At 40.9% G+C, this 23489-nt stretch overlaps 1 protein-coding gene across 1 annotated transcript in view; it reads right to left on the bottom strand.

Moving 5' to 3' along the window:
- LOC135502522 (uncharacterized) overlaps positions 1-23489 on the bottom strand; it is an 89839-nt gene that overhangs the window by 38923 nt on the left and 27427 nt on the right. The gene's annotated exons all lie outside the window — the stretch shown is intronic.

Here is a 23489-nt window from a genome sequence, read left to right as displayed (position 1 = left end):
CAGATTCCATCAATTTTCCTGTTTTCTCGGCACGCTCTCAGCGCGTGCCCCAATCACAGCGCTGATATGATAACTTAAAGAGGGCAAAGGTCAACGCCGATCGCACGTTGTCCAACCTTGTCGCTTGTTTTGGCAACGGTAAAGCCAATCTGATTGTTAGTATATTATTAGAATCCGTTAAATGGCACAGGGTTGTAGGCAGAAATTCGTTCTCCTGGGATAGCCAAGACAAAAACTGGCTTTAACTCCACAAATTCTAAAGAAGTTTTTATCTACCAGCTTCCCCTGCGCCATGGCAAAACATGAATGATCACAATTTTAAATCGTATTGTCGTGAATATTTCAAATCGTATTGTCGCTCAGAATCGGATACTTCTGCAGTTACTGAGATCGTTGTTCTGATTGGTCCAAAATCGAGGCTACTTGCCAAAAAAACAGCTTCTGAGGCGGAAAATGCCAAGGGTTTGGGCGAGTGTTTAGCGATCTCAAAACATTGTCGGTGTAACAGTAACAAATGCCCTCTGGAAAAGTGTCCGGTCCTATTGTATTCTGCAATATGGTTCTATAGAGACCCTGACCGTCGATAGCTCAGAGATTGAAGCGCATAATAGAATCCTTTGTTTCCCGGGCATTGTATCCTAGGACATTTTAAACTTCTACACCGGTCAAGATGGCCTATTCCAGACTGCCGACCGAATAGAAAGCACATTGCAGCGATCGGCGACGCATTATACCAATTAACCTTCCCACGCCTGCTTGTGTAACAAATTTCGCAATGAATACTCTAAAGTATGTGTTTCAGCGTAAAATTGCTATAAAATATTCAAACGCAAAAGGGTCAGAAAGTTGTAATTTTACTACACTTAAAATATATTGGATGGAATTATACAACACATGTACGCTGTCAAGTAGTAGGAACAGGCGCTCTTCGCAGTGGGTTGTATTGATTTTTGACAGGGTTTGTTAGATGGAGCAAAAAAAGGCTGATCTCAGATGGGTCATTTGGACTACTGAATGATATCTATATCCGTCAACCACCATGCATTTGAAATCAAGGAAAATAATCATTTAAACGTTTTTCAGAAACAAACAATATGTGGTTCGGCATTGATTAATGGGGCTCGAATTCGAAGTACATGAGTTGCAAGTGCAGGCGACCTCGCCATCGCATTTGATAGTTTAAACCTCATCCCTCATACGCGCGCAGATCATATCCTGAGATCTCAGTCTAATGCAAATGTAACTTGAAAATGCTCGCTTCTATCTGATGCGATTCGCAATTTGGTACTCTGGTCTACGTATGGCAAGCCAAAGCGGAATTTATTCAAGACTTTAGAATTACCATTCAAGAAGTTAAATATAAGTTCAAGAAGGAAATATATGTTCAAGACTAAAATATGTTCAACCTTGAATCAAATGTTTTCAACCTTGAATAAAATATGTTCAACCTTGAATCAAATATGTTCAACCTTGAATCAAATATGTTCAACCTTGAATAAAATATGTTCAACCTTGAATAAAATATGTTCAACCTTGAACAAAATATGTCCAACCTTGAACAAAATATATTCAACCTTGAACAAAATATATTCAAGACTCACGTGACCATATTCAAGACGCACGTGACCACAAAATTGATGACGTAGAGCGTAGAATCTGTGGTACTTCTGATGCGTTCTGTTTCACGACATGATTGATTGCCTGTATAGCCTAAACACTCAAACATGTCAAAAGACAACGAGAATCCGATACAGTGGTGTCGGCCTTAAGAATGAAAGGTGAGAGGCATTGCGCATTTTGAACCTATAATTTGCCTGATATGTCTGTGAAACATGTATCGACTCTGACATTCACTCGGCATCCATGTCATGATGTGTAGGATTACAGTACATGTCAGGTGTAGGCGGCTAGGTACGTGTACAACCATGTGTCAAAACCTCGTGCGAACAATTCGAGCTCCGAAACGCAACACAAGTACCATGGGTTCGGGAAAGTCCGGACGCGGGTTCGGGAAAGTCCGTAAAGCATCAAAACATGAGCAACTACGTCATCAATTTTGTGGTCACGTGCGTCTTGAATATGGTCACGTGAGTCTTGAACATATTTTGTTCAAGGTTGAATATATTTTGTTCAAGGTTGAATATATTTTGTTCAAGGTTGAATATATTTTGTTCAAGGTTGAACATACATATTTTAGTCTTGAACATATATTTCCTTCTTGAACTTATATTTAACTTCTTGAATGGTAATTCTAAAGTCTTGAATAAATTCCGCTTTGGCTTGCCATATCTACGGCAGCAGATTAGTGCCATAAAAAATAAAATACTACCTCGTTATTACGAGATCTTTTCTCGTTATTACGAGATCTTTTCTCGTTATTACGCAATGTTATCTCGTTATTACGAGATCTTTTCTCGTTATTACGCGATCTTTTCTCGTTATTACGCGATGTTATCTCGTTATTACGAGATCTTTTCTCGTTATTATGAGATCTTTTCTCGTTATTACGAGATGTTATCTCGTTATTACGAGATCTTTTCTCGTTATTACGAGATCTTTTCTCGTTATTACGCGATCTTTTCTCGTTATTACGAGATGTTATCTCGTTATTACGAGATCTTTTCTCGTTATTACGAGATGCGAAAGTGCACGCAACATCGAGGATTAAGGTCTCATTAGGGAGTTGTTTTTTTATTCATGCGCGGCCAAGCCCTAACCGTAGTTCCTAAAATCATTGATTTCTCGGTCCTTACAGTATGTCAGCGTTGATTCAGCAGTTGTTTTGGCAAAGACATGTTTTTTTGGAGTTTCTGAAACCTAGAGCGCTACTCAATAGGCGACTAACAAGAAACTACGCATTTATACTGTTGTTGCCGACGTATGTGTACACTGAACTTGGGATGTGTGTCGGCCCCGTTTTGAAATGCCGTCCAGTCCCAGTTGGTGCGTTTTTCGCTGATTTGTGCAAAATTCAACACATCTCAAAGTTCAATGGTTGACCCTCGACGCAAGGGCCCAACGCGCCGCGTAGCGGCAAAAAAGCGAAGCTGGCAAAACATTTATAACGGGTCACCGTCACTTATTATTGGACTTATAGCGCATTTACGGGGTTGCAACTATTTTGCTTTATAGTGTCACCAGGAAAGAAAAGCATGCGACCTAACGCCGATCTATTTGTATAAAGTGATAATTGGAAGGTATATAGTAGGAAATATCAATAAAATAATCATTCCATGTCGTCTTTTGAGGGCATTTTTGATTGTAAAAAATATATGTGTACGTCACCGTAGTCTCTGCAATGATAATTTTATCAGAGCAGTCTCGCGCAAGTAGAAGTTCTTTACCTACTAGTTCTTCACTTATTAGTCTCAACGTCTGGCGCAAAGCCAGACGTTTTCCATTACGATTTCACTACGATGTTTGACAATAAGGAGCAGTGCGCGAGATATGCTAATGAGCAGACTTCCCTCGCTTGAGTTTCTGAAGAATGTTCCATATCGCGCTAAGCTCATCACTGCTGATTATGACAGGCGTGCAGCGGTAGGTATCTGCTCCCCAACTTCCACCCTAATACGTACAATAAGTTACCATTTGATGAGAATGGGACAATGCCCTCACTGTGTATGGAGTCATAGGGATAAGAAGACATTATTCATTAGTGTTTGCCCAAAAAGCATGCGCATTCAAAAAACAAAATATGCAAGGTATCACGTACGTACATGACCATGACGACGTGCAGAAAGTGCACTGGCCAGTGCATACCCTATGGCTATGTATAGTAAACATGGTAAACATGAACAACATCATTATTCATCGGCAGTTCATTTTACTCCGAGCTTTTCCTGAAACATATTGCCATGATGATTAGGCCTACCATGTACCATGACCAATAACGGCACTAGATCATGTAGATGTCAACAAGTTCACATGAACCGTATAATCCCGCATAGGCCTAATCCCGCATGGCGCATGTGGGGTATGCGTCTAAACCAAAGGCCCAAAATCACTTGTTTTGGTCTATTTCACTTGTGTTTCCCCCGTCTCCCAGACCCAGTCCATAATACATTTACAGTTTACAATCCCCGATCATGGCCCAACAAAAGGTCATCGGTTGACTAAAGCCAAGGAACACAACTGTTCAATGGATTTATAGTTGAATGCGATCAAACTACGTCTTTTCAATCGTGGATTGTAAATTTAACCCCATGGGCCTAGGGAAGGCCCTATAACAATACTTTCGACACAGTTATTATCTCCGCTGCCTCCACCATGTTACACACAGTGCTCACTGCTGATTCTAAAATGCGCCACCTAGTCAATTGCACTATCGTCATCACCTCATCATACTTCATTGACATTACAGGCACACATTGACATAGACCACTGTTGCAATCAACGACACAGTCGCTATCCAAGTAGCATTATAGAGGTAATTATCATTATCATACCTCATTAGCATGTGAACCAATCGCGTCGCGTCCTTTGCGATCACGGCAAAGCCTCATGGAATAATGTCTTTCAACATTGAATAATTTTTCATATTCCATGCCTACAACTTCAATTTCTTCATAATCCATGGCTAGAAGTTCAACACTAATATAATATCCAAGATAAAGTTACAAGAAGTAGTCAATAGGGGTCTCTCACCTCTCACTGTATGTCCACACTATTCACGCTTGTACGAGGAATACATTCAATGCTGAATCTAACAACACCCAGTGCCCTTACTCTGTATATTAGTCACTGGAAGATGGCCCATTTCACTCCTTGCTTCTACTTCACCTATTGTCTCATTGCAAACGCCTCAGTTCTATGATATCACATTCACTTTCAGCTGTCATGCAACGCAACAACTGTGCTATCTGCCATCGCACATCAACGAAGAAGTGCAGCCGCCCACATTCCACCTCACGTCTGTCCGACCAGCTGCAATCCTCGAGGACGCCCCACTGTACCAAGGTTTCACTACGATGTTTGACAAGAAGGAGCAGTGCGCGAGATAGGCTAATGAACACACTTCCCTCGCTTGAGTTTCGGAAGAATGTTCCATATCGCGCTAAGCTGACCACTGCTGACCATGACAGGCGTGCATTGGACTGGTACAGGTTGGAACTGAACATTGAATATGCTGGTGGTGACGCTTTCTGATGAGAAGTTGGTCGTGACTAATGCAATATCCTTGGACTTGTCCACAGCATCGTTCAATCATTGCTCTCTGAGCTGCCTTGATTCTGCCTTGATTCTGTACCTAAATACTAAGACCAAATGCCTGTTGACTGTGCTTTAAGAGAGACTGGCGCCATGCCTAGAGATATGACTGACCCCTATTGGCAAATTTGTATGACTTTATCTTGCCTACCTAGCTGCTGCCTATAGTCTCCCTTTAACTGCGGAACACTTCAAAGTCGATAAAATGCCATGTTCCACCTTTTAATGTGTTCAGACTGCCATTTTCAAAATAATCAAGTCAGGACACTGCCTTCTAGTCTCATAATAAATTTTGCTTTCCTCAATATATAATAACATTTCTTCTTCTTCAATGCTTTCATCATTCCAAACTTCTCCTCCTCTGACTTTTACAGGGGTACAGTCATGGCAATCAAAACCCAAATACTGAGACCAAATGCCTGTTGACTGTGCTTTAAGAGAGACTGGTGCCATGCCTAGTCTCTCTTAAAGCACAGTCAACAGACACCAACCCCCTCAGACTCAGAAACCACAAACGCCCAACCCTTCCTGCTACCCTAATACTTCTGGATTTTTTTTGATTTTTGTGTAGCGTAAGCAACTGTCTTTCATGGGAGAATGGTCTCTGTAAGAATTATTCATGAAGAAATGTATAATATTTGGGGTTTTTCGTGATTGTCCGGCCCAATTGGCAATATTGCCATTTGGGATGGTGCAGAGCTAGGAGCAAATGCGACGCTTATGATTTATTCAAAGAAATAAAATGCCCGATTTAACATCCTGCAGAATCAGGGGAATCAGGCGTTTCCAGTGATATACGATACAAATGGGTTGTCCTCATGCATTTACTTTGGAAACGCATTTTAAAATAGATGTTACGTCCTGTTAATGGGACACGTCATCATCGCGTACATTTGGGAAAAACTCCCTAACGAGACCTAAAGCTCAGGATCAAGCGCGGGAAAGGTCCGTACCATGTACCATCATCGCGTAATAACGAGATAACATCTCGTAATAACGAGAAAAGATCGCGTAATAACGAGAAAAGATCTCGTAATAACGAGAAAAGATCTCGTAATAACGAGAAAAGATCGCGTAATAACGAGATAACATCGCGTAATAACGAGAAAAGATCTCGTAATAACGAGATAATATTTTATTTTTTATATTTTTTATGGCACTAATCTGCTGCCGTACTGGTCGCTATTACGCGATACAAAACAATTATAAGAATAATCATCTTTGCGCTGAAATATCCTTGCAAATAGAATAAACCCTCCAAGATTAAGAGAAAGCCCTCATATTTTCATTTTAGCCAAAGCTAGGCTATACTTAGGACTTTGTGAAATTAAGTAAAATTCGATTTTAGACAATTTTGGATATTTCGAATTTGGAAACTTTGACAAAAATGTATTCATCTTGTCCTGTTTGAGAGATACTCAAATGCAATTAGTTTTACTTCACAAATTTTGCATTACGCCTTAAACTATCTTTTAGAATTTCTGCCCATAAGGACAGGTTCAGTCCACTCACTTGATTTGTGAACCTTTTCCAATGCCAATTTTTTCCACAATGGAATTTTTTCTCAAGATTTACCAACAAATAACACTGATCAATCTAGCTCCAATCAAATGCCTGCTTAGCCTGTTTCTCACTACACAATGGCAGCACATTTAGTGTATCCTCCGTATATCCACTCTATTGATTTTAGCGCTTTGGGCTGATAACGATGCGCACGTGTATAGCTTGAGTCCTTGAGCAAGTTGAATCAATCACCGAGTTTCCATTTTTTAGTCTCGGGCTCGAGTCCTTTGGAAATTCGAGTGGGCGCAATTGGTCGATTGGCTGTAGGGACTCCCCGACTGTAGTTTTCAGCTTTGCTGCTCTCATGATGCCTAAGAGTACGTCTACAAGATCTTTCAACAGTTTGGGCCCCGTTAGGTTGTTGCTTTTGAGACTAATCCCATCAAACGTTAATGCACAGTCCAAAACCATTCTGACTTTGGTTGTTGACCTTGTTTCATCCATCACTTGAAACATTGGATTGTATGAGCCCTCATCTGACGTGTCTTCGACTGGTCCAATGGGAAGTAGGTAACTTTTTTCGATTGGTCCTGGATGACATCATTTCACTTGGCGTAAAACTACGGATCTATTTCTGAAGGTTACTCTGCATCCTAACTTGCCGTCTCGCTACTGCTGTCAAATTGCTTGGAAATCTTGGTTTGTCATCGCGCCGATATTGACTTGTTATATGCCATCTACAACTGTAATGGACGCAAGGACCATTTCCTAATCCCTCCTCTCATAATGATATTAATAATAATAATAATGATGATAATAAATAATGTCTTATATAGCGCATGTACCAAGAAAGGTCCTGCTCACAAGCGCTTTTTCACAAATAACACTCTTGAAAGAACAGGGTCTTCAGCCCTGTCTTAAAACCGGCGATTGAATCGCATTCACGTAGTGAACAGTCGAGACAGTTCCACAGTCTACTGGCCTGGACCGCGAAGGTCCGACCCCCAAAAGTATCGAGGCTATAGCGTGGTACGGCTATCTGTCCCTGATGCTCAGATCTTAGACTTCGGCGGGGCAGGTAGTGAGGAATAAGGTCTGACAAATAGTCAGGTGCCATTCCATTCCTTGCCTTGTAAACCAGAAGCAACAGTTTAAAGTTTATCCGGGACTTAACTGGCAGCCAATGCAAGGCCATCAGTACTGGCGTCATGTGCTCTTCACGACGGGTCCGAGTAATCATGCGAGCCGCACGATTCTGAAGAAGATGTAGCTTGTTCAGAAGATTGACACTAACACCAGCAAGGAGACTATTGCAATAGTCAAGTCTCGACATGACCAGCGTCTGCACGAGGAGCTTGGTTGCACTGGTTGTCAGATGTTTCCTTACTCGCCCGATGTTCCTCAAATAGAAGGTGGTATTTTTCACAATGTTGTTAACTTGGGAACTCATTGACAATTGCTTGTCAAACAGCACACCAAGGTTTCGAACAGGTCCTTTTGAGACCTCAACGCAAACATCGGCAACTGGAAGCGAAACCATGATTAGGGTGTCCAGGGCTCTATTCGTGCCAAACACCATGAATTCCGTTTTTTTAGAGTTGCCCTTAAGCTCTCATCTGGGGTCATGGTTGCTCTTTTATTTTCCATTTCTATCCTATGGTCTTCCAACTCCCAATGTTGCTTCACCATCTCTTTTCAGTCTTGCTCTTAATTCTCTCATGTATGAAAACATGACGTCATATAATCTATGTCGCTAATTTGACTCCTGCTAATAAATAGTACCACTTCATAAACAAATCGACGAGGCTGTCATTTTATCATGATGACAACGTTTTATTGCTGCAGTAAATTTACATTAATCACACAACAATTGGGAAGTATTTTTCTTTCATATGGTAGTTAGTGTAATATATAAAAGCAATTTGTTGGTTTGACTCATTGGGGAAATTAATCATAGTAATATATGACCAAGGTCAATAGGAGGCTTTGATCGAGCGATGTTCACGTGATAACCAGGAGCAAAATCTTAATTTCAATTTTAATTATCTCATGCTTATAATTAAATTACATGTCACATCGAGTAACGTCATTGATATATTTATGTAAATTGTCATCAACTTATCACAAAGTTTTTTTCAGATGTTTCCAGGGGTTAATGAGAGCCCGGAAGTGGAGCGCATTGACCTATGAGAGAGATTGCACGGTTCCAACCAGTAACATTGCATTCTGCAGATTCCGCTTGGGTGCAAAGAGACCCAGGAACGGAGTACAAGTCATAATATTAAGAGTAGTCATGAGTGATAATCGGATGATAATTATACAACAGTCATGAGTTCAGAGTACATAATTGTGATTATACAATTACTTCTTTGTCAGTTATATTCGTCTGCTCCGTCAAGTATCACATCATGTCAGAGTCATATGGCATTCCTGCCACGGAAAATGATTTGTTTAAAAGTCCATATACATGTAATCTGATAATTTGCCACAATAACGAGGGATTCAAAAAGATTAGGTCTGACTAGGAGGACCAACCTGCTTTCATCAAGTGAGAACATTTTCTGTCATACCGCAAAGAGTCATTGCGTTCAAGGAGCCAATATGCAATACCATCAAGCGTCATAGCCGTGATCTTGTGGAGTTACCTGGGAGATGTTAATTTAGATACAAGTGTAAAATCGTTACACTTTTCTCGGAGTTCATCATCTTAACATAAAGAGCTTTGGCCGCTACCACGATGAAACTTCTACCATTTTTGGCATTTATGCTTCTCCAGTTTCAAAGTAAGTTATTTTGCGAACGCCGATTTTGTTTCAGTTGTGTCGCTTTTGATTTATCTCGCTGGTGTCTCACAAGTACAAACTATATTTCAAACGATTTAAGATGCTATTTACGGCTGACACTTCAAACGATTTACTCATCTGTGACACCCACCAAAGCGCTCAGACGGAGTGATGACGTCACATCAGTAGCAGCAAATCATCTGTCTGATCACGTCACTTGCCAAAACTGCTGTACAACAATCAGACAGATGTAGGGTGATATTCTGGTAGTGAAAAGTCTATGTATTTTATTTATTTGAACAATCAAATGTGTTGAATGGATGCATTCGTAAAACCCTGACTGACTGCATTGCTGACCATAAGGGGAGTTCGCAAATGTCACCAGCTGTCTGACATAAACAATCACCTGTAGCGAACTAATATAATTCTTCAAAATGAAGAATTTAGCATGAATTTTCTAATGAAAGCAAATAACATCTTTTTGCATTATCTAGTTCACCGATACATTGTGAAAAATAAAAATAAAATAAAAGAGTTTTGGGGCATTTTTAGATATGCCTATGACATAATGAAGAGACAGAATTCACTGGGCCCAAAAAAATTAGATACATTAGCAACTTAACATATCATTGTCTGCTGAAAAGCGCATTCAGTTATGTTATTCTATCTCTGTGATATTTAAAAAAACCTGTGGACATTTACTTTCTGGTAAGACTGTACATATCTTGAATACGTTTTCTTTATTCACCTCCAAGATAAAGCCATGGGAATTATTAATCCTGTTTACCGTCCACCTCCCGCATGGGTTCTGAACGAACATGAAATATTTTCATTATTTTTTTAAAAATCTATTTATTTTATTGTTGCCATCATTTTTTTATTTAAATAATCTTTCCAGTGGTTCATCTTTACTTTAAATGATTGAAAAACACAATAAAAACTTGGCAGGGTAGGCTCTTCATCATAATAATGACATTTTTTCAATGCCTCATGTTGATGACCGACCTGATTTCCATCTACTGGAACTTGCTGAATCGCGTGTTTTGACCAGTAAATCAGACTGTAAACCGATAATGAATAATGAAAAATGAAAAAAAGCCTCATCATCTTTTTAAATCTCTCGGACGGTAAACAGGATTAATCATTCCCATGGCCTTAAAAGATCTCTGAAGACAGAATATTTTTGGCTTAGCAGTAGGAAATAACAATGACAAGTAAACCTGCCAGCGCGCTGTGAGGCCACTCGTAACGTCTACTTTGTGTCATAAATGTAACATGGGGTATTTGTTGCCCCTTTTCCACCTATAACTTTGCTTACGCAAGAGATTTCCAGGCAGATTCACTAAAACCGGCCTGCATCTTGTAGTGGCACCTCTTCCAATATTACAGCATGTAATTCAGGGCACTTAATCTAAAACAATGCCTCTGAGAGACAATACAAGACTTTAAATCTTTCAATAATATGAGGAAGGCTCGGGCATTGATAGGGAGCTCTTCGTTAATAGGGCTGGTGAGCAAGAAGACTCGGGTGGTGGGGGGGGGGGGGGGGTATATAGTTAGGATGATGCCATCATGGCAGTTGACCGAAGAAGCAGTTGGCTAGCACACAATGTCAATGATGGCGAGTAGTCCGTGGTTGGGAGAGGGGGGATATAGTTAGGATGATGCCATCATGGCAGTTGACCCAATAGACGCTGTCGCAGTATAGAAAATAGGTGGGGAGAATGTGGAAAACTAAACTGAAACACAACAGGAGAAGGATATGTATTTTTGCCCGGAGATAAGCATTTTAGCCGCCCCCCTGTCCTGAATAGTTGGAGGTCTCACTAGCCAGTGGTGATCAGGTTTTAATCTTAAAGTTACAAGGCATAGAGGTGAATTTTTTTCTAATTTGCGTTATACAGGGTGTCTCATGCATTGTGCTACATCAGTCTATTCATGACTGTTTGTCTAGACGACGTTGAAACTTGGTCAGATGTATTCTACAAGAGACAAGCTATTCAGAAATGTATAGGTTTGTGTGAGAGTAAGGTACTGCAAAGTCTACAGCCGCTGGAACAGGGGTATGCATGAAATGACGTCGCGTCATTTTTGGAGGTAGGTAAGCCTGGCCTCCGCACCGGCTAGTGAGATCTGAGGGTAGCGCGTGCGTTTGAGTTAGTGCGCATGCGCTTTCTACGGAAAATTGAAATGGCTAGTGTTGTGGACGAGTGGTTTCAGGTTTCACGGTAGGATTTTGTCATGGAAACGGAGAAATAGACATTGAGACCAATGTACTTTCAAGATTATTGCATTATAAATGGGACCAGACCGTTGACAGCTTCCTACATCCCATGATATTGACGAAATCGTCTTCGAAACGGGCAGCCCCGGACCGATGATGTTGGTGCGCATGCGTACTACGGAAAAGTTAGCAGACGGAAAATCTTTTGCGGAATTTTGCCAGTTCAAAGCACGATTTCTTCGCGGAAAGAGAAAAATAATCTCTGGCATCGATGCAGATTGTTGTTTAATGCATTTTGATTCGCCCCAGGGTATCGTCACACTTTGATTCGGCCCTGTTTTGACGAAATCTTCAACCGAACAGCGGCTTCTCTGCGTAAACATCGTAGCGTCCCGCTGAATTGTTTGGAAAAAGAAAATCTCTCCCCAGGTAAATTGCTTTGCATTAGCGTAAAAGATTCGCGTGCAAAAATGTCACCTGGGTGCAGAGGTTTTCTGGTTCCGGTCAACCGGGTCAAGTTTTTTTCGTTGACGGTATACACACACACATTCGACTCTAACCATAAAGCTCGCTCAAGAGCTTCATATTATTCCGATCTAGGTTGACGACGAGATTTTGCTGGTATCAAACGATATTGAACACATTAAGTGATGTTCGATGCAATCACTTACCAACAATCCAAACAATATCGTCGCAAATCAGACTGATTTTAAACTGGTGTGAAAACACAAAGTTCTATCTATCACCCCTTACGTACATTACACCTTGTGTCAGACAACAGCTTGTGATATTCTGAATTGACTGACGGTCTTGTCGTGCGCCTATAAAACTGTAGTTTCAGTTATGGGTCATGTGTCAACCCCAACCATTGCTGGCACCACTTAATGGTAATGTAATGTACCATAAGAAATGCTGCTATCTAGTCAAGGGTGTGGCTTTAACTAGGGACACCAGTAACTTTGAAAATATTAGCATTATTTCGAAATAATTTGAGATAAACCACCAAGAAACCACAATGTATCATTGTTGGTACATAAAGGGTCAACATTGTATCTAAATCGGATAGATTTATGATCAAATAATATATAATTCAGGTATAAGAATAAAGAAACCCAGAAGTATTAAGATTAGATTTATGATCAAATAATATATAATTCAGGTATAAGAATAAAGAAACCCAGAAGTATTAAGGTAGCAGGAAGGGTTGGGCGTTTGTGGTTTCTGAGTCTGAGGGGGTTGATGTCTGTTTACTGTGCTTTAAGAGAGACCAGGCATGGCGCCAGTCTCTCTTAAAGCACAGTCAACAGGCATTTGGTCTCAGTATTTGGGTAAGTACAGAATCAAGCCAGCTCAGAGAGCAATGATTGAACGATGCTGTGGACAAGTCCAAGGATACTGCATCAGTCACGACCAACTTCTCATCAGAAAGCGTCACCACCAGCATATTCAATGTTCAGTTCCAACCTGCACCAGTCTAATGCACGCCTGTCATGGTCAGCAGTGGTCAGCTTAGCGCGATATGGAACATTCTTCTGAAGCGAGGGAAGTCTGCTCATTAGCATATCTCGCGCACTGCTCTTTCTGGTCAAACATCGTAGTGAAATCGTAATGGAAAACGTCTGGCTTTCCGCCAGACTAATAAGTGAAGAACTAATAGGTAAAGAACTTCTACTTGCGCGAGACTGCTGTGATGAAATTATCATTGCAGAGACTCCGGTGACGTACACATATATTTTTTACGATCAAAAATGCCCTCAAAAGACGACATGGAATGAATATTTTATTGATATTTCCAGCTATATACCTTCCAATTATCAATTTATACAAATAGATCGGCGTTAGGTCGCATGCTTTTCTTTCCTGGTGACACTATTAACCAAAATAGTTGCAACCCCGTAAATGCGCTATAAGTCCAATAATAAGTGACGGTGACCCGTTATAAATGTTTCGCCAGCTTCGCTTTTTTGCCGCTACGCGGCGCTTTGGGCCATTGCGTCTAGCACATTCATGATTTATGAAAGGATATATTGAGATATTTATAGGGGCTACAAATAACCCGAACTAACGGGTTACAAATACCCGAGGGTACCTTGGTCAGAAATGTGTCGCTGAAAAAATTACTTTTAATAATGACAACAAATGCGCATACAACATTCTCTACACTCAATACTGATCACCTGAACCAATGTTCAAACATATCAATGTTCTGCAAGTGTGGAAAATTCAGACCTGTAAAAAGTTCGATCCCAACTTATTTTGTGCATGTGTCTGATTTGTTTACTTCTAATAGCCAAAGCTCTTGCATAACCAGTTGCATAATCCAAAACTATTTATGTTTTATGTTGTGATACTCAAGAGTCACTTCCTTCATATCAATGCTTGGGTTGGCTAAATAATTCCATGGTTACCGGAATATAAATCAAAAACATTGCCAGGGGCTACAATTAGACCGGGGCTACAAATACCACATTTTACCTTAGCGTTGTTAAACTGTTGTCTTAGTGTTGGCATGTTACATAATGACAAATGATCCTGTTGCTTTTCTGATTTCAGATATTTTTGGGATGATGATAAGGAATACCCTTAATAATTCACGTCCACACCTCGGCGAAACGATAACGCTAAGTTGTAACATTACGGGTGGAATCGCCAAAAGTTCAAGGTGGTGGAAAGACAAACACCGCAGCCAAGGAGCAGTACTTCTATCGTACAATTGTTTAGTCGTTTTTAAGGAATACAAATCAAGATTGAGAACCGCACGGTGTGATATGAAAAACTATAATAGTTTTCAATTAAGTAATGTTCAAACTTCGGACAGCGGGGTATGGGTGTGTGAGGCTGATGGACAAGAGGCCACAACTAAACTGAGGTTGGATGTTTTAGGTAAGTATCAAAAACACATATTACACCAATGCAGAAGATACGTTTTCCCTTAAAAGGGAGGACTGTTTCACTGATATCTGGGGTTTCGGGTTGATTTTCCTTTTCATTTGTAACAGCAACTAGGAAGACTATTTGAATGATGTTTAAAAAGTGTGTGCATGTCTTCTACAATATTCGTTCTTCTCCTGTTGATCTCCTCAACTCAGCAACTTCGTTCACCCTGGGGCTTTTGCGTGCTCCTATGGTCGCTTCCACTACCCATGATCACATGTTAAACTAAAACTTATTTGATTGTTAAACGAATAACGTTTTATATGCAAATAAGATGTAAATATTATTTTGAATAATGGCATTCATGGCATATTGAATGGGCAAAAAAGACGACTAGTCAGTCTAAAAAACAATTTACCTTAATGCAATCACAAATCAATTGATGGCATAATAGAACTTCATAGACACGGATAATATATGAGCCAATGATAATTGCCTCGGAGCGAAAAAGACCGAAGAAGCACGTGTTACAAATGCCAATCGCGAGCAAAAGGAGTCGCCACTGCGAAAATATTACAGTAGAACCTCTCTTAGCGGACACCTTTCTAATAAGGACAACCTCTCTATAAAGGACACTAGTTTTGGTCCAAAATTTGTTATTTCCATTCAATTTGACCTCTCTAATCAGGACACCTCTCTATTAAGGAAAGCACATGTCAGTCCCGAGGGTGTCTTTAATAGAGAGGTTACACTGTATTTCAAAAATCCCTAGAGATAATTTATTTTTATATTCAAGTATAAAGCCTCTTTATCTGTATACTCTCTGAGATAATTGCTCAATTTCAGAATTATTTGGTCGCCTACAAACGGTTTCGGACATGCTGAAACAGTGCTGACACGTAGTGCCCGAATAGACAGGTCATAGGTCAAACATGCTACGTCACCACAAGATTTTGGCGGTGACGCGGCATGTGAGTATAGTGTTACCAGGGGCAACGGTGCAGCCATTTTGAATTGCTAATCAAGTAGTCCAAGGTTGGAGAGGTTGTCAACTCAGGCATTTGTAAGGGACTCTCATTCTACAGTAAATCGTGCATATACTGTAGAACAGTAAAAAATGCGTGCGTTGGATATTGTGCGAGAAAGTCATGCCCGCGAAATAAATTGAATGTCACAGTTGCCATGTTCCCATAGGCACTGCATCGAGCTATAATGGTAGGGCCTATGTTGATCTCTGCTTACTTAACATTATTAGAGGTGATTACTCGATCAAACATCTTGTTTACCCTGTGCAATTTGCACATACCATAATTACACCTACCACACATAAATCCCACCTCAATCTTCATCAACGATAACTTTTGCCTCATTACGTTCATCTGTGTGTGTGCTCTACACCTATTTGCCTTTCGGTGTATCTGATGTGAGATGTAACAATGTGAGAGGCGTTCATGCTAGCGTTTCGGGGGATTTCCGAAAACTCCCTAATAGGAGCTCTTTGGGTAAAATTGACAAGTATCATTTTTTGGGAAGAAAATCTTGGCTTGGGAAATGTCGCGAATTTGTCCATCGCCCGCGAAAATTTTATGTTCTACAGTATCGGACTTGCAAAAACATGTTAAAGGCCATATATCAAGGTTTGAAAACATGCTTGATACTCATGAAATATGTTGAGGGTCAAAAAAACAAGATCCCAGACATTAAACAAATTCTAATAATAAAGTCATTATTTAGTTATTTCAATTTTCAATTTTAAACTATTTGAATTTCCCACCACACACAACTTTAGATTAGTTCCACATGTGGCCGCTAGGGATTTTTTGATGACGTAGATCAGGTCAGTCAGAACAAAGCAAGATGGCTTCCGCATACAGTTCAGAGAGTGAGGGCAGTGAATTTGAGGATGTTTTGGTCGATACAGAAGGATATTTAAACGTTGAGCCGTACATGTTCGAGCCATTAATATCATTAGATCATAATGAGAGTGATCATTCGGACGAAAGTGATTAGAATTTGTGGTTAATCAATTTGCATGGCAGACCTGCCGATATAGCAAAGAAGACATTGATAGACGGTTGCAGATGCATAACATGTATGATTTTTGAACAGACTAATGTTGCACAATATTGTTTCGCCTCGTCAGTGTTGTATCGCCAGTTATGTCATGACGCTGAACTACTATTGAAAAGTGACGGTATTATGCACAATCATCTTGACGTGACGATATAATGCCGTGCAACGTTAGATAGGCCTTAATGTCAGATGACAATAATCTGTCATTGACAGTGGCTGTCACTGACACTGACCTGTGTAGCTGTCACCTTGCTATGGCTGGAACACAAGAAGACACTATGCGGTATCACAGGCACCAATGGGGCCTACACATTATGTATAACAACCGACCTCAGCAGCCTCGGGCATTAAATGCAATTGACATGGTTGGAACAGCTGTTTTTAACAAGTGGCATTTAATATTCAGTTGGATGCAGATATCCGGCTTCATGTGATAAATCGTATCGATAAAGTGATCACTGCAAAGTTTGGCCGAAGGCCCAGGCTTCCAACACTGAAAACGTTTGCACTTCCGAATCCACAGCTTCCTCCTCTCTCGTTCAACTGGCTTTGGAAATTCATGAAAATGGGTCCCATCCGTCATTCGATTGTTCTTTGTGCTATCCTTAACACAATTCGGAGCCACACAATACACCATAGTGAATGAAACACATTACTTCCAGGTGTGCATAATTAATTAAGGCCCTCCTGCTTTTATGATTGCATGACATGTACAGATAACCTGATCTACATCACAACTTTTGCTGAACCCGCCGCCTGGCTCTAACAAGCCAGTTGCTAGCCTGATTAGGTAATCAAGTTGTCAAACACATAATTGGCTATATCTTCAAAATGGATGGAGCTAATTGCATTTGGTTTTCTGTATTGTATAAAGTGTTAGGTACACTTTTGAAATCGTCTTACAGCAGAAAATGGCAAAAAACCTTGATATATGGCCTTTAAATGAGCCCTTTGATAGACGAACAGGTCTTCCAAGTCCATTAGTTTCAAGTCTTTTCGTTTTGTATATCACATATTTCGTATAAAACGGAACACAAGTCCCCAATATGCCAGGTTCATTTCAATGATGGTGATCAATGTATGTCATTTTCGATTTCTGTTGAAAAAAACTCTATCGAACGATTCAGGACCAAATTAATCTGTTTTAGTAAGCCTACTATCATGACCATAGGGGATTCCCGAAATGACTGAAGCTGTGGATCTAATATCGACCTCTACCCCGCCATCTATACCCGGTATTAGAGAGGAAAGCTCGCGAGACGCCAACGTGAACGCCTATCCCATTGTTCGAGCTCTTGATCACAATGTCGAACAATGGGACAGGCGTTTGCGTTTGTGACAGAGACAAATAATATGTGGGTTTACTTTGTGCATGTAAATCTGTAAATGGTGTGAAGTAAGCAGTATTTCAGAGGATCGCCGCTTGTAAAATGTGCTTGCCGTGGGTGAACCACAACCTTAAAGCTTATTACCCCTTCAAGCTGCTGACTACCCTCTCTCTCTTTATTTCAGTTCCACCCCTCACACCAGCAGTCACAATTCAATCGCCAGTCAATGTTGGAGACACTGCAAAACTCACCTGCAATGCCGAAAATTTCAACGTGACGAAACCTGTCACTTACACGTGGACTAAGAATGGCGAACCTCTATCACCAGAGACCGATGCATACGGTGCTCTTCTAATTACACCCGTCACCCTCGGGCATGCTGGAAAATATGTATGTGTCGCAAGAAATGATGCTGGATCTAAGTCAAGCAATGCACATAATTTTGTTGTCGTTAGTAAGTACATTCTTCGTTTTTTTTCTTATTGCTATGTTTTCTATTCTTGATAATGAGACTTATTGCGCCACATCCAGCTGGTTCGGAACAGTTGCTCATGGCGCTTCACCTTAGTACCCTAGTAAGACGAGTTAACGGCCCGATGTACAGACACCAGAATTGGCACAACCATCCCATAACTGAGGTCGAAACCGTTACTTCATTTAAGGGCCACCCTCTGCACCAAGCAAACTCAAAGTAGTGAACACAACTGCCGTAACAGTAACTCTCGAATGGATCTCAGAATTCAATGGTGAATCGGAGCAGAGATTTTACGTCCAATACAAGCAGTTTTCTGAGAAGTGGGATGTTGCCTCGGAGGTTCCTCAAGAAGGAATAAGTGATCCAGGTCTCAAGAAAGCCGTGTATCACAAGGTTATGGGTCTTGAGTCGAATGTCTGGTATATGTTTCGGGTGCGCAGCAAGAATTCTAAAGTGGGAACTCAGCGGAGTAACTTTAGCAACATAACATCTGGGAAAACACCAGGTTTGTTTTTTTCTTCTAATAGACACACCGATTCGGAATTCAGTTCATCACTGAGCTCCAGTTAATCACCTCTTGCGAAAACCATTAAATGTATATCAGCGGTTTATATGAATCATTACTTTTAGTAGCGCATCAAGTCTTTGAACTGGTGTGACTTCTTTAGTTGTTTCCGTGTTTTCGCATTACAGATTGTTTCTTGTGTATTTCCCTATTGCAAGTCTTGATTTCTTTAGCTGTATAGTGTATTATTGGAAACGAAGAAATATGGGGAACAACCACATTAAAATATAACACCGACCTCTGAACAGACTGAGCCACTACAAAATGTTTTTTTCGGGAACTGTAAAGGATTTGACGTCAACAACTAACGGCTAGCCCCCATAAGTCGGCATTTTCATTTTTTCACATAGGTTCAAGGTTCACCTCAAGAGGAGTTGATTCCAAAACGTGTAGTCTATTCTGTAAAAAAACACTGGGTGTCGGTCTTCTTCAACTCTTATCATTGGTGTGATCATTGTTTAACCCATTTTTCTTCGAAATTGTTCTTTATTATACTCTGCAGAGAAACCCCAAACGACCCTCATTGGTGTGAACCGGATAGACAACATAGTTACGGTGCGCTGGAAACAAGTGACTGGTAAATATACAGCACTTAAGATCGTGTACTGCCAGGACGGCACTGGAGACTGCAGGAATTACACCGCGCCAACCCCAAATAATAACATTGCAGCATTTTTCGTTGATGCCGACAAGTCATATTATTATTTTGTGGTGGTTGAAGATGGTGGGGATGTTGTATACAGGAGCACGGTTTTCAAGAATGGAGTCAATGACAAAAAGAACTTGCAAGCTGTTGATCTTGGAACAAACACATCTGGTGAGTCGAGTTTAGCTAAAGTTTCAGATATGTATTTGTATCGATATTCTTCGAAAAACTGTAGAGCTGAAAACGCTTAAAGCCACTGGGTCATGTGTTAAATCCCTCATATAGCCAGAATTACTGGTTTTTTGTACTATTATATCATACATGTAGAAGCTCGACGGAATATAGAACCGTCGGATTAAGTTTCCATTTGACCTTGTCTGTCTGATAACAATTTGGCAATGTCAGTTTTGATAATTTGGCAATCACCTGCTTAGACCAGCGACGAAGTCAAGCGAAAACTCATCTTCTTCGCCCATACGCACTCTGTTGATCATGCACTCGGAACTAAATGCAGCTGGTGGTAGCGAAATCACAACAAACAGACCACTTTAATTCGCAGTGACTGAGACAGTATATCGATGCAGTTTTTCGCCAACCAGACAGTTTGCTCCAACTGGTCTGAGTTCAGAAGCTGGTCACCTGCATTTTTATCACAAGCTAATTAAATCGTTTGTCTTCGTCACATTCCTGGCTATGGTGTTGCACAGCAAAGCTTTCCGAGATCATACATTATTAACACATAGCATGTATAAAGTGTAACATATCTGGTATAAGTCTGACCTCAGTAGCTCGGATCAAGATGACCAAGGCTACTGCGAAACCAAGTCGATTGCAAATGTATTCATCTTTAATGTAAGCTCTCCTCACTAAAAATGCGAAGTCTGATGGAGATTTAATCAAAATGCGGTTATTGTTTTTTTAACAGTTTTTCCTCTTGTTGGCGGTGTGGTAGTAGGAGGAGTCATTGTACTTGTAGCAGGCGGCATTGCTGTATTTGTTTTATGGTAAGATACTGTACATTCTAAAACACATTCACAAACACTAGTTTCTCGATGATCACATAAGATATACAATCCAAACACCGCAGAATATCAATACACGAAGCGACCTCATGCAGGTTAAGCGCCACATCTACGACGGGGGAACATCTCTAATAGAGGAAGGCAAGGGCAAGTACAACTTCCTGAGCCCGAGATATGCGACGGGAACCCGCAAGTCGCGTGAAAGTGACAAAATATTAGGGAAAACTAAACGCTGCAATTCTGTTTATTCAAAGTGAATGCACTCGCGTTGTAGCATGTTACTCGTCTTTCCACGTTAATTGGTTGCGTTAATTAACGCTGTTTTTACTTCCGCAGGAAACGTGCACTGGCGCGATGGGGGACGACGCAGAGTCTTCGACCTATGAATTTCACCGCAGATAAAGATGATACAAGAATCAGGGGGAATCAGCTATCTACAAATGACACCGCAGATTACGACGATACGAAGATTGAATTTAAAACAGCCAGAAATTGCTCTGTACACCCCAACGCGAATACTGGGACTGAATACGAAAATGATGCATTTCACCCTAAACGCCCGCCCGACCAGAATGCTGCACTACCAATGGCTATAGGGCATCACAATCCAGCACGCGCAGTCCTTGGGAACGAGCCCACGAGCTCAGATGATGAAGTAGACGTATACGCCTACGACTACGTGGATAGTCCTTCGAGAAGGCTGCAAAATGATTCGGGCGAAAACCCAGCTCCCGAACCTCAGGATCATCAAATGGAGTACGCAACCCCATATGAGCAGTTTGGACAGGATGTCTTAAGCAAGAAGAAAATCGGTCAGGAGAGACAGGATCCGGAGCCTGAAGATAAGGACAGCAACTTATCAATCCCCGTTCAGGGTCAACCTGGCCAGAGCACAACCGAAAGCAGTTCAAACCAATCCGATGGGGACAATAAGCGGCCCCAAAGTTGCTCAAATGACGATATGGCTCGTAGCCAAGTGTCAACATATGCCAATTTAGGTCGAGTAGAGCCAGATCAGCATGGAGAATATCTGGACCTCAGACATGTAGAGCCATGTCCGGAATAATAGTGTATAGGTGTCTCAATAGTCAGCGCTGATTTGGGCTAGGGTAATACGTAGGTGGTCAAGCAGCGATGAAAAAAGGTCTGGTCGAGGTTAAACTGACAATAGTCCATTTGAAAAAGAACAATTACCTCGCACTGTTTAGGGAGGGGAGGTTGCAACATTTTTATATTCAAAATATCATAATAATTAATATTTAAACTAATATTTTTCAAGTCCATGTCAATAAATTCACGTCAGTGGATTGGAACTCTAACACCCCAAAAGTGGTGCATTGGAAAAAAATGATGAAAAAAGTGCCAGAACCACCAAACCGCGAGGATGGAGTTAAAACGTCTGTCTCTCTTACTAAAATTCCCCCAGTGACATTCAGCGCCACCTGTAGTGGTGGCCGTAGTTTTGCTGACACTCTTTTGAGACCGATCTGAACACTCTTAAAGTTGCACATGTCGTGGTGGTTGTCCATACTTTTGAAGTTGGAACGACACCGACGAACATGTAGGTGGCGCCCGCGTGTAGCATGAGCATTATATATATTGCTATTAACGTCATCTATGAGGCAAGTGGTAACCGTCATTTACGTCACGCCGATTTTCGCAGATTAGGGACTTCGTCACGGCCGCAAAATTCCTTTGAATATGTTTCTCATTTTAGGCTGTTTGGCTCACCGTAGGGGAGAGTATATATAAAACTGGTTGTTCCACCCCCATTTTAACCTGTGTCCGTCGTCGTATCCTGTTTCAAAAACAGTGGCATGTTTCTTAACCGCTGTGACTATGAATTTGAAACTTTGTACGCAGGACTCCCCCCCCCCCCCCCCCCCAGGTCAGGTGACCTCTGACAATAAATTCCGATCCGATCTGATACCTGATTTGGCCACTAGGGGGCCAGAAGTGGAAACCTAAAAAGTGTGATATCTCTCTTATGAGAGACTTGTTTTCGATAAAATGTTTATGGTAGGTTCTCCTGGTAAGGATACATCACATATCATACGGGTTTTTGAGTTGACCTAATTTTCAGTGCCACAGAGGTCAAATGGCGTAAACTGTCCGTTTGAGTGTAACTAGGGCACGTTTCTTAACCGATAAAGCTATGAACTTTAAATTAGGTACACATGACTCCATACATCATATAACCTTTGACACCGAATTTCGGTCGGATCTGATTCTCTACTTGGCCACCAGGGGGCCAAAACTAAAAAAAGTAAAAAGTGATATATCTCACTTAATAGTGACTTGTTTTCAATTGTATTTTTATGGTAGGTACTCAGAGCAAGAATACATCACATATCCTACGGGTTTTCGATTTGACCTAATTTTTAAGGTCGAAGATGTCAAATGGCGTAAATTGGCCGTTTGAGGGTTACTCTGGCAAGTTTCTCAACCGCTGAAGCTATGAACTTGAAATTGTGTACACATTACTCCCTAAATCAGACAACATCGGACATCAAATTTCGGTCAGATCCGATTCTCGACGTGGCCAGCAAGAGGGCCATGACTAAAAAAGGCACAAAGTGTGATATTACACTTATTATTAGTGACTTGTTTCAATGATATTAAGTTACTTGTTTTCGATGATATTTTTATGGTAGATCACATGTCAAACCGACTTTGGTTTGACCTAGGCCTATATATACTATATACATGTAGCATGTTTCTTAACCAGGATGAATTCCTAACCACCAAATATCTATATGGTGAGCACAATGGCCCTTGGCCGTTTCTT

This window comes from Lineus longissimus, chromosome 18 (assembly GCF_910592395.1).
Source record: "Lineus longissimus chromosome 18, tnLinLong1.2, whole genome shotgun sequence".
Classification (NCBI taxonomy): Eukaryota; Metazoa; Nemertea; class Pilidiophora; order Heteronemertea; family Lineidae; genus Lineus; species Lineus longissimus.
Note: the sequence above shows the minus strand (reverse complement) of the source record. Positions and strands in the feature narration are given on the sequence as shown.